Source organism: Balaenoptera physalus, assembly GCF_965194825.1.
Source record: "Balaenoptera physalus genome assembly, chromosome: 4".
NCBI classification, from domain to species: domain Eukaryota; kingdom Metazoa; phylum Chordata; class Mammalia; order Artiodactyla; family Balaenopteridae; genus Balaenoptera; species Balaenoptera physalus.
This window is the reverse complement of record NC_138891.1, coordinates 10,562,856-10,575,106: the sequence shown is the minus strand read 5'-3', so window position 1 is coordinate 10,575,106 and position 12,251 is coordinate 10,562,856.

The window sequence follows — 12,251 nt, the reverse complement described above, 5'->3', positions numbered from 1 at the left end:
CTAGCAACATGATCTTAGACTTCTGGTCCCCAGAACAGTGAAAAATAAATCTCTGTTGTTTAAGCCACACAGACTGGAATACTTGGTTATGGCAGCCCAAGCAGACTAATATGATAGTAGGAAACTCTACAGGACAAGCAACCTGGTTTCTTCAACAAATGACTGCAACAAGAAGAGAGAGAGAGGGAGAGAGAGAAAGAAAGGGCACACACTAGGTGGAGGTGGACTCTAAAATCAAGAAATTTAAAAGACACCAATCATTTGCATGGGCCTTATTTGGATACATATTCAAACAAACTGGAAAGAAGAAAAAGAGATAAACTTAGCTACAGTATCCCTCAAATTTCACCATCTCCTTATAAATGAGGTATTAACATCATTTTGCAAATGAGAAAACAGAGGCTCGTTGAGGCTAAACAATTTTGCCTAAGATCGCTGTAGAAAATAAACTTGTAAAGTGCTTAGAACAGTACCAATAGTCTAGGAAACACTCAATAAATGTTAGCAGATAGCAAAAAAGAAAAAAAAAAAAGAAGAAGAGAGGGCTTCCCTGGTGGCGCAGTGGTTGAGGGTCTGCCTGCCAATGCAGGGGACACGGGTTCGAGCCCTGGTCTGGGAAGATCCCACGTGTCGCGGAGCGACTAGGCCCGTGTGCCACACCTACTGACCCTGCGCGTCTGGAGCCTGTGCTCCGCAACAAGAGAGGCCGCGATAGTAACAGGCCCATGCACCGCGATGAAGAGTGGCCCCACTTGCCGCAACTAGAGAAAGCCCTCGCACAGAAACGAAGACCCAACACAGCCATAAATAAATAAATAAATAAAAATTTAAATAAAAAAAAAAAAAAAGAAGAAGAGGAAGAAGGAAAAAGAGATGATTACATTATTTATGACATTTATGGGACAACTGGAAATTTGAACACTGGATATTTTATACATTAAGGAATTTTATTGTTACTTTTAAGCGTGGTCAAGGTAATGTGGTTATGGGTTTTTTTTGTAAAAAAAAAAAAAAAAGTATCCAGATACATGCTGAAATATTTACAGATGAAATGATGTCTGGGATTTGCTTCATAATAATATGGGGGGTAGCAGGTGATAAAATAAATGAAACAAGACTGGTTATGAATTGATAGTTGTTGAAGCTGGTGATGGATTTGCATGGTTTCATTATACTATTTTCTCTGATTTTTGTGTATGTTTGAAATTGTCAAGAACTCAGATACTTTTTGTCTATAACCAACATATCTTTATATTTGTCTATCTCCACCCTCCCCCTTTGCAAGCAAGGAAGAAAGAAATAAAAAAAAAGAGAGAGAGGAAGGAAGGAAGGAAGGGAGGGAGGGAGGGAGGGAAGACAGTATAAAGGTATTACCAGTAACCAGGAAAAAATAAAATTAGTCATGGCAGGTTAACCTTCCTCAAAAAACAGAAACTTTGCCTGTAAAAAATACGTTTAACGACTTCAAAAACAGACTTTTTATAGAAGAGGAAGAAGGAAAGAAAAAAATGGCAAAAAAAAATCGAGTTGTGGTTTTATGTGAAACTGCCACTCCTTCCAGACAAAATCACCTGCTCATCTTCCTTGTCAATCTCCATTGTCACCCCTGATCATTTCCAGGAGCTGCCACCAGTCTGTTCCTCCGGGAGTAGAAGATCCAGTAAATTTCGTTATTTTCTTGATCACCGCCAAGGCTCCAGGACTTATGGGACAGGCAGAATTGGTGGGATCTTCTGTCCGGTGTGTGCTTGACCTGGCAGATAAAATCAGCAAGGAAGATATGCATATGCCCAAACAATCAGTCCCCACAATGGGTTCTCACTTTGTGCTTAGTATGTGCTGGCTTTGTATGGGATGTAGTGGTGATTTTATTCCTAGCCTCAAGGAACCCACGATCTAGTAGGATGGTGTGGTGAATACACACAGAATTAATGCCTTAGCCCATAGAATAGGGCTTTTGAGCTTACCAAGTGTTTTCACAGATACGGTTTCATTTGATCCTTACAACAGGTCCTGAAAGCAGCACAGAGTGACTATAGCAAAGTCAATTCCAAACTTGGAGTTATAAAATGACCTTGTGATAAACTAGAAGAAAATCCCCCTGAATTTTTTTTTATTGAAGTATAGTTGATTTACAATGTTGTGTTAGTTTCTGGTGTACAGAAAAGTGATATATATATATATATTCTTTTTCAGATTCTTTTCCATTATAGGTTATTAAACGATAGTGAATATAGTTCCCTGTGCTATATAGTAGGTCCTTGTTTTTATCTATTTTATATACAGTAGTGTGTATCTGTTAATCCCAAGCCCTTTATTTATCCCTCCACCTCCACCCCCTTTCCCCTTTGGTAACCATAAGTTTGTTTTCTATGTCTGTGGGTCTGTTTTTTGTTTCATAAATAAGTTCATTTGTATCACTTTTATAGATTCCACATATAAGTGATATCATATTATATTTATCTTTCTCTGACTTGCTTCACTTAATGCGATCATCTCTAGGTCCACCCATGTTGCTGCAAATGGCATTGTTTCATTCTTCTTTATGGCTGAGTACTATTCCACTGTATGTATGTACCACATCTCCCTGACTTATAATCATTCATTGGGTGCTAAGAGATGGGTGTCTATCTGGGGTAGGCAAGAAAGGATTCTGACTACACTTAAGAGAGCTTAAATCCAACCAGTTACACAAGATATGATATGAAAAAAAATGCTTCTAAAATATGTTTTTTTAAACTGACTCCCACTTAATATGTGCTGTTTTCTCTGTAAGACATACTGATCTCACTAAACACTTCTGGCTGGCAGTCTTTTACACCTACTGATTATGTTGTAGGCTTTCCTAGAGTCAGTTAGTTGGGTTTGTTCCCAAACCTGTTTATGCCAGTTGTGCTATTTCATAATTATGCAGTTAAAAAGAATATTATGTTAACCCATGAAATAATGAGTACAAAAAATAATGGGATTTTTTTAATGAAAATTAATTTGGGTGCCATGGAAGAACTTGACAAAAGTATTTTTATTAAATAAAGTTCCTATTGAATAATATGTAAAGGAGACAACTTTGTGATGAAAATTGTAAAAATCTAGATGGATTCTGCTCTCAGATTGCTTTGTAGCTGTCTTTATGTTGTTGCTCTACTTTAAAAAAAACTAAACTGGAAATTGTAGATGATACCTTATGAGTGGGCTTTACGCAAGGGAAAGGAGGTCTATTTTAAAGAAAACGTCTTTGTCCTGTATCAAAAAATTGGCACACAGGGTCCAGTGGTTAGGATGCTGCGCTTCCACCACAGGTGGCCCAGGTTCCATCCCTGGTCAGGGGACTAAGATCCCACAAGCCACGCGGCTCAGCCAAGAAAAAAAATTGGCACACAAAGGCACATTTCAATGTTTTAGAATAAATGCTAAATGCATTCTTTTTTATGATTTCCTCAGTTTTTTCAATGAATTTGGTTTTTTAAAAATGTATTTATTTTATTTATTTTATCTTTGGCTGCGTTGGGTCTTCGTTGCTGCGTGCGGGCTTTCTCTAGTTGCGGCGAGCGGGCTACTCTTTGTTGTGGCGCGCAGGCTTCTCATTGCGGTGGCTTCTCTTTGTTGTGGAGCACGGGCTCTAGGCACCCGGGCTTCAGTAGTTGTGGCTCGTGGACTCTACAGCACAGGCTCAGTAGTTGTGGTGCACGGGCTTTGTTGCTCTGTGGTGTGTGGGATCTTCCTGGACCAGGGCTTGAACCTGTGTCCCCTGCATTAGCAGGCGGATTCTTAACCACTGCACCACCAGGGAAGCCCCAGTGAACTTGTTTTCAATTTACTTTTTAAACATATTGTCCTAACAAACTACCTTTCTCAATTTGGTTAGATAAGAGGGCTTGTACTGAACTACATCTGCATGGAGCCTAAACAAAGAAGAAGAGTCAAGGAGAGTCAAGGAGAATGAAAAGTTGATGGTGTTCTCCAGGGCTGTCCGCGAGAGAGAAGAGCAGACTCATGTAACTACTCCTTGGAGTTCTCTCCGAGTGGAGGGCATGGGTGGTTGAGCTCATCTAGATTGATGTCATTGGCCACTGGGGTTGTTTAACATCCCCCTTGTTCTGATTTCCTCTTCACCAAGAAATCCTCTGTCTACGATCTGGCCATCCATGTACATTTCCTCCTAGAAGAGAACGTGCTGATGAGAGAAGACTTGAGTCCTGATTCCTGAAGCTGTTAACATTTTTCATTGTAAATTAGCGAAGTATTACAGTGGTATATAATTTATAGGAGACAGTACTGCCTCTTCTGCTACTTCTAGTGAAAACATACCTTGAAGCAGGTGGAAGTCATCCAACAGTGTTAATATATCTGCCAATTTTAAAATATTGACAACAGATTCAAAATGTTTCAATACCCCCTGTGACCTAAATGAAACTGCAGTTTGCAATCCATGCCCCAGAATCCATGATGCAGAAGAAGGAGACATTCTTTTTGTGGTTGTTGTTTTGCTATTCAACTTAGAGTCTGGGTCTCTTTGTATCAGCAAATGTGTTTATTTGCCATGGATTGAGGACCTACTATGCATAAGACACTGTTCCAGGTGACTTACATACATTCAAATAATCCTCATAATCTAGCAAAATTTTCATTTTATAGATGAAGAAGCAGATAGAGAAGTTAGTTAACTTTCCCAAGCATGCACAGCTAAATAGAGCTGATATCAGAGGTCAGGTTTCTCTTGCTTCAGCATTCTTCTTTTTCACTGAAAAATATCACATTATTAAATTCATCAGTGTTCTCTTTTTCTGCAATTAAAAATTTTCTGTCACTCTAACTGTGAATTTTTTTTTTTTTTGCTTCATTTGATAAACAATTACCACAAGTTAAGACTTCCAGGAGAAATAAATACTCCATATTATCAGGAGACATTCTGAAAGAAGCCAAGGTCAGCCGCATGGCTAAATAAATGGGCAGCATCAATGGGTTCTGTGCTTGTGTGACCCCCCCGCAATGCAGAGGTGCTAACATCAGGTTACACAGCAGACAGTTGCCCCAAGGAGAGTTAAACTTGTGACATTTCAACAGCCAACACATCGAAATTGATTATTAGCTGTTTACCATGTGCCATGTACTGTGCTAAGAATTTGGAATGCCTTTAATTCTTACAGCAAACCTATGAAGAATTTGAGGTGCAGAGATGTGAGGTAACTTGCCCAAGGTCACATAATAGTAAATTGAAGAGACCAGATTCTAGTTCAGGTTTAGTCTGGCTCCAAAGTCCATGCCATTAATCACCTTGAGAGTCTATCTTCCAGTTATATTAACCATTTGTTGGATGAACATTTCGTGCCTGGCACTGTGCTCATGATAGACACCCATAGTCTTTCATGACTTACCTTCTCTTTTCCTTTAATTTTTTGGGTGGCATAAGGCAGGCAGTTTATGCTACATAGTCTGGCCCCTCCTTGAAGATGCTCAAATAACTTATTTTTTGAGGAATCTAGCAACTGTTATGCTAAAGAGAGTAAATTAAGGACTACATGGTACCATGATGATGATAATTACAGTTTACTGAGTGCTTACTCTGTGCCAGGCATCTTACTAAGCACTTTATATGTAATATCCTGTTTTATTACTTTGCACCAATGCTATGAGGCAGATACAAAGTAACCAAATATCTCCAAGAGCCCTTAGCCAAGGTAAGGATAAAGGCATGACTTCCCTACACTGATTGAGACACAGTTGGCAAGAAGCTATAGAAGGGAGGGATTTTGAGTAGTGAAACCAATGGAACAGAATAGATCTCAGAAGACATTCTCATGCACGAGTGGAAACGTCATCGACAACAGAGTTGGCATTGCAGATTATTGGAAAAATTAGAGACCATTCAATAGTTGGTGTAAGGGAAATCAGATGTACATGTGGAAAAAAAACTGGATACCTACCTCACACCATATACAACAACCAATGAAATGTGCAAAGAAAAGCTTCAAAACCTTTAGTAGAAAATATAGGAGAATATCGGTGTGATCTCAATGTAGGAAAGAATATTCTAAACAAAGAACAAAAGTGCAAGTCATGAAGGAAAGTTTTGTCAAACTCAGCGCCATTAAAATTAAGAAATTCTGTTTATCAAAAGGTGGCAGAACGAATGTGAAAGACAAGCTACAATCTGGGAAAAGAAATTTGCAAAACATATAACCAACAAAAAAAATTTATCCAGAAAGTATGTTTTATAATATATATATTGTATATGTAAAACACATATATGCACTTATAGCAAACATATCTATAACACACATCTTAGAAATTAATTTTTAGAAAGGCAAAATCTAACAGAAAGGCATTTGACTGAAGAGAAACCGTGAATGTCCAATAAATACATGCAACCATGCTCAATCTCATTTATAATTAGGAAAATGGAAATTAAACCTGAATGAGATACCATTTTACAGCATCCAAACTGATAAAACATTTTTAAAACATGTTGGTGAGGCAACTGTGGAATAACATAAATTCTTAAATACTGTTGATGGGAATGTAAATTATTCCAACCACTTTGAAAATAATTTGGCATTATTTAGTGAAGTTGAACATACACATAAAATGTTCCGTTACCCAGCAATCCCAGGGATGTGTACGCACACGCACACGCACACACGCACTTACCCCAGATCAACTCTTACACGTACGTGTACAACACAAGGCATGTACAAATATGTCCATAATAGCGTTTTCTTTGTAGTAGCAAAACAATAAGAAACAGTTTAAATGGCTACCAAGAGAAGAATGGGTCATTTCTGCCATACTTACACAATACCTTACTGCAATGAAAAAGAATGAACTTTAGCTATATGTATCAATATAAATGCATATTTCAAACAAAATGCCAAGTGAAAAAATCACATTGCAGGAGAATACATGCAATATGATAACATTTATGTAAAGTGCAGAAACAGGCAAAACTGAACTGTATGTTGCTAAGGCAGGTGTGGAAGTCTATATATTTTTTTTTTTTTGAGTGATGGAATCATATACCCAAACTTTAGAGCTGTGCTTACTTTGGGAGAAGGAAGGTCAGGAGAATGGCATGAAGATGGGGCACAGAGGGGATTTCAACAGAACTGGGAACGTTCTCTTTCATGAGCAGAGTGGTAAATCCATGAGGGTTCATGTTATTATTATTATTATTAAATTCCTTATACATTTTTGAAAGTTTGAAATAAGGTAGAATGGAGATAAGAGATGAGAAGATGACTGGAATTGTTGGCTACATATTTAATAACACAAGGAAATAATATCTCTTGGAGATACCAACCCAATATTCTCTTTTATCTTCTCTATCAACCTTTGCCATCCCTCTTACCTCCTCCTGCCAAAAAAGAAAACAAAAACTAAACAAATTAGTGAATGAATAACCCATAATTAGAGTGAAACCAGTTATTTATTTTATTTTTTTGAAATAACACATGGAAATACAATAGTTTGGTACAGTGCCTGGTACGAGGTAACTGATCAGTAAATGTTACTTTTTTATTATTAAATTTATTTATTTTTGGCTGCGTTGGGTCTTCATTGCTGCGTGCGGGCTTTCTCTAGTTGGGGAGAGCAGGGGCTACTCTTCGTTGCTGTGCGCGGGCTTATTGCAGTGGCTTCTCTTGTAGCAGAGCACAGGCTCTAGGCGCACGGGCTTCAGTAGCTGTGGCACGCAGGCTCAGTAGTTGTAGCTCATGGGCTCTAGAGTGCAGGCTCAGTAGTTGTGGCCCACAGGCTTAGTTGCTCCACAGCATGTGGGATCTTCCCGGACCAGGGCTCGAACCCGTGTCCCCTGCATTGGCAGGCAGATTTTTAACCACTGCGCCACCAGGGAAGTCCTAAACCAGTTATCTAAAAAGCAAACCCAATAAAAAACTGATTGGTGAAATGAAGATACCAAAGATATTCTCATAAAGGCAGAGGGACAGGAATTTCCTGGTGGTCCAGTGGTTAGGACTCTGTGCTTCCACTGCAGGGGGCACAGGTTCCATCCCTGGTTGGAGAACTAAACCCCTCATGACGCGCAGCCAAAAAAAAAAAATGCTGAGGGAGGTGTTCTGTCATGATATTTGGTCTTCAGACTTTTAATTTTTTTTCTGTGAACTTTAAAAAAAATTTTTAAAACTAGGTACAGCTCATAATTTTTATGTTTACATCTAAAACTTTTCATAAGTTTAAGAAGAAGACAATTCCCTATTTATTAGTAATACTGACATTTTAGAACAAGCTTTGTATAATTTTAAAAATGTTTCCAGTGAAATCTATGTACTATAGTAATTTGATATATAATCATCCATTTAAAATATACAAGAACAAGCTCTCTTAAAATACTGACATTTAAAACAAGACTTTAATATATTTTTAAAAATGCTTCCAATGGAATCTATGTACCATAGTGATTTGATATCATTATCCGTTTAGAAATGGTAGAATAAGCTCTTCTAAATGTTGCATCATTCTTTCTTCTCTTTGATTCATATTTTCATTCCATTACCTTACAGAACTTTACCCTTATGAAACATACTTTGTGTCATATTTTTCTACAACAAAAAGATGTATATAAACTTAGAGTCCTTAAGTATCTAAGTGCTAAAAAATTTCTTCTGGATTGAGTCATACAGTGGTTAATGGTATACAATGGATAAAAACACAAATATACGTTTTGGTAGTTATTATTATTAAACACAATTTTTATTGGAAATGAATCTCTTCATGAGATGGATCAATTTTTTTCTTTTTTTAAAAAATATTTATTTATTTATTTATTTGGCTGCATTGGCTCTTACTCATGTCATGCAGGATCTTTTGTTGCAGTGCACGGGCTTCTCTCTAGTTGTGGCACACGGGCTCAGTAGTTGTGGCACGCGGGCTTAGTTGCCCCGCGGCAAGTGGGATCCTAGTTCCCCAACCAGGGACTGAACCCACGTCCCCTGTATCGAAAGGCAGATTCTTTACCACTGGACCACCAGGGAAATCCCCAGTTTTTTTTTCTTTCCTTTGTTCTACTTCTTAAAGACAATAAAATAATATATCCATGTTGACAATTACTTACTGCTAAAGTGGAATAGGATTCAGCAATGTCAAACAATACTCAGCAAAGAATAATTTGTGATCTTAAGATATGCAATTCAGGAGACACAGATTCTGGTAAAACCAAAAGAATGTTCCAAGGGAGAGTGTCAGGGGCTTATAAAGGCAAAAGCCGCAAGGTTGTTAGCTGTCTGGCAGGACTTACGATTGACTCTGATGTAGGAGAGGAAATATTTGTCCTTAAGGGATAGGCTGTCATGAGTTATTTTAAGGTAAGGGTCCAATAAGTAGCTTGAGTTTCTGGATCATTGGGCAGGTGTTCTGGATGCCTGCATTAAGAAAATAAGTGGTCAAAGTTCAGATTCTATCAGGAGTAAGACGTGCATAAGTCCCACTTCCTCACTGGCCTCCTAACTCCATTTTAGAGAGCTCTCTTAGCAATACCAACTCCATTTTGATTTTCCTTTCACAAAATCAATACTCACCCTATTTTTTCCTTTTTTAGTAGATGTAAACGCTGAGAAATTTTGTTCCTGTTTAAACAGTGGGATTGGAAGTTTTGTTATAGAAATGTCATTTAATTCTTTGAATTCTTTTTGCATAAATGCTAAAAATCACTTAGTGGTTTTTTCCTCAAAATTATTTTAAAATAACTACCAGTGGATAATTCACATCTCCTTCAACTTTGTTGGGAGCAATGAATCAACAACATTTGACTTGTGAAAATATTTGTAACCAGTTATTAGAGTTAGTGACTTTCTCAACAATAACTCCAATATTTCAAATTGTTTCTTTTCTTGGGAATCGGGTGGTTTTTGCACCCTGAAGCAATGCACCAGTGTAAGATTTGAGATGGAAGAGAGGAGAGAAGAAAAGTAGAAAGAAGTCTACGGTAAAGGGGATCATATAGCTTTGGTCTGACTCTTTCTTAGACAGATTTTAGGAAACAGTGAAAATGGGTTTTGAGCATCTGGAAATTGATTCCTTTAAAACTTCTCAAGACTCTACATGGAAAGTTTTCCAGACTCTTCTTGGAGTGTAGTCTGTGTACGAGCAACATTGGCATGGCTGGGAGCTGGTTAGAAATGCAGAATCTCAGCCCCTCTCCAGACCTAAAGAAACAGAATCTGCATTTAACAGAAATCTCGGGGTGATTCATTAACACATTAAAGTTTGAGATGCACTGGACTAGACCATTACCACTCCCCCGTCCCCCAGACCTCATAGTTCATGCATTGGCTCTTGTGTGGGTTCCTTCCAAGTGTAGGCAGGGACTTCCCTGGTGGCACAGTGGTTAAGAATCCGCCTGCCAATGCAGGGGACACGGGTTCAAGCCCTGGTCCGGGAAGATCCCACATGCCGCAGAGCAACTAAGCCCGTGCACCACAACTACTGAGCCTGTGCTCTAGAGCCTGCAAGCCACAACTACTGAGCCCACGTGCCACAACTACTGAAGCCTGCGTGTCTAGAGCCCGTGCTCCGCAACAAGAGAAGCCACTGCAATGATAAGCCCCGCAACGAAGAGTAGCCCCCGCTCGCCGCAACTAGAGAAAGCCCGCGCGCATCAATGAAGACCCAACGCAGCCAAACAAACAAACAAAAAAAGTGTAGGCAATCCTTTAAATCCCTCTCCAGCATCTGCTGCTCATGATTCTGCCTTTAGTTCTCCAAGAAGTCCCATTGTTCAGTTTCCAGCCACCTCTGAGACTGAGCTGGGCTTCCTGACTGCAAATAATTTAAAGACTATTTATGAAAAACCAGATGGTCCCTAAGGGACCCCTGGTAATAAGTGGCAGCTGATGGTCTCACTTCCTTCTCATTAATGATCAGATTTGGGAAAGAGATTCGTTTTCCTCTCTGAGTGTCACTTGGGCCTGTGATTTTGAATTACGGGATGTTAAGATTGGCAAGACCCGCCTGTGTCACAGAGAGGTTTCCTCCTATCATCCCTGTGAACATCGTGACCTTGTCATTAGTAGAGTTACAAATAGTTGGGGTTTTTTTTAAGGAAAATAAAAGCCTATTCAAATAGAGGGTCAAAAGCTACTGGCTCTAGCAAGAAGAAAATGGCAGTGATTGTATCTTTGAAATGTTTTTGCCTTTCCCTGTAAGTATTTCTGCTGTGTTGACAGTTGTGCCATCCAAGCTTGGCCTGGTCCCCCACCCGCCCCTGGGCTCTGCGTTCACTTTTCATGTGTGTGAGATTCCAGATCTATAAACAAAGGGGCCCGGTGCCAAGGTCTCCCTCTTGGGCGCCAACACCCAAGTGTCAGTGGTGTTTGGAAGCAGACAAGCCGTCCGTGGCAGGAAGCATTTCCCTGGCATCATTCTCGCTTTGCCCCTGCAGCGGGAAAGCCTGCGTTACGCTGGACAGAGCAAGAACGGCTCAGAGTTCAAACCCTGCTCCATCACTCATTGGCTGGGTGATGTGGGCAAGTGACCTAAACTTTCTGAAGTTTGAAAATGGCATCAACTCAAATGGTTTCAGGAGAATTAAATGAGACTTAGAACACAAAGTACGTAAGTGGATGCTCTATAAAAGTTACTTTTCTCCTCCTCCCAAAACAAATGGATGGTGTTGCTTAAAACCATTGCTTCATAAAGTCATGGGATCTTAGGCTGGAGCAATTCTTAAAAATATCTTATTTGCTCTTGAAGAAACTGGAGGGAAAAATAATCTGCGTGGATGAGCCAAGATTCAGATTTTACAAAAGGGCTAATTGTGCTAATGATAATTTAAGATGACGGTGGCCAAGAAGGGACACATTTCGCTACAGCTGGTTGGCCACAGAGCTGTGCTGTGGGTTACGAGAACTAAGTCAGAATGCGAATAGACAAGAAGAGAGAGGAGACAGGAGGGCAGAAGGAGCACAGCCCTGAGAGTCCTCCAATGCACTGTATTTGCTGCTTTGAACAGCATTTTGAGTAGTGAAAGTAGGTGTTAATATCAGTGGTTCTCAAAGCTTGGTCCCTAATCAGCAGCACCAGCATCACCTGGGAACGTGTTAGAAATACAAATTCTCTGGCCCCAGCCCAGACCTACTGAATCAGAAACCCTGGTGGTGGGCCCAGCAGTGTTTTAGCAAACCTGACATGTGATTCAGCTGTATTATACACTAGAGGTTGGGAATTACTGGTTTACATTATAGCACATTATCATCTTTTCTAAAGCAAAGTAAAATAACATCATAAATGTCTTAGCATTT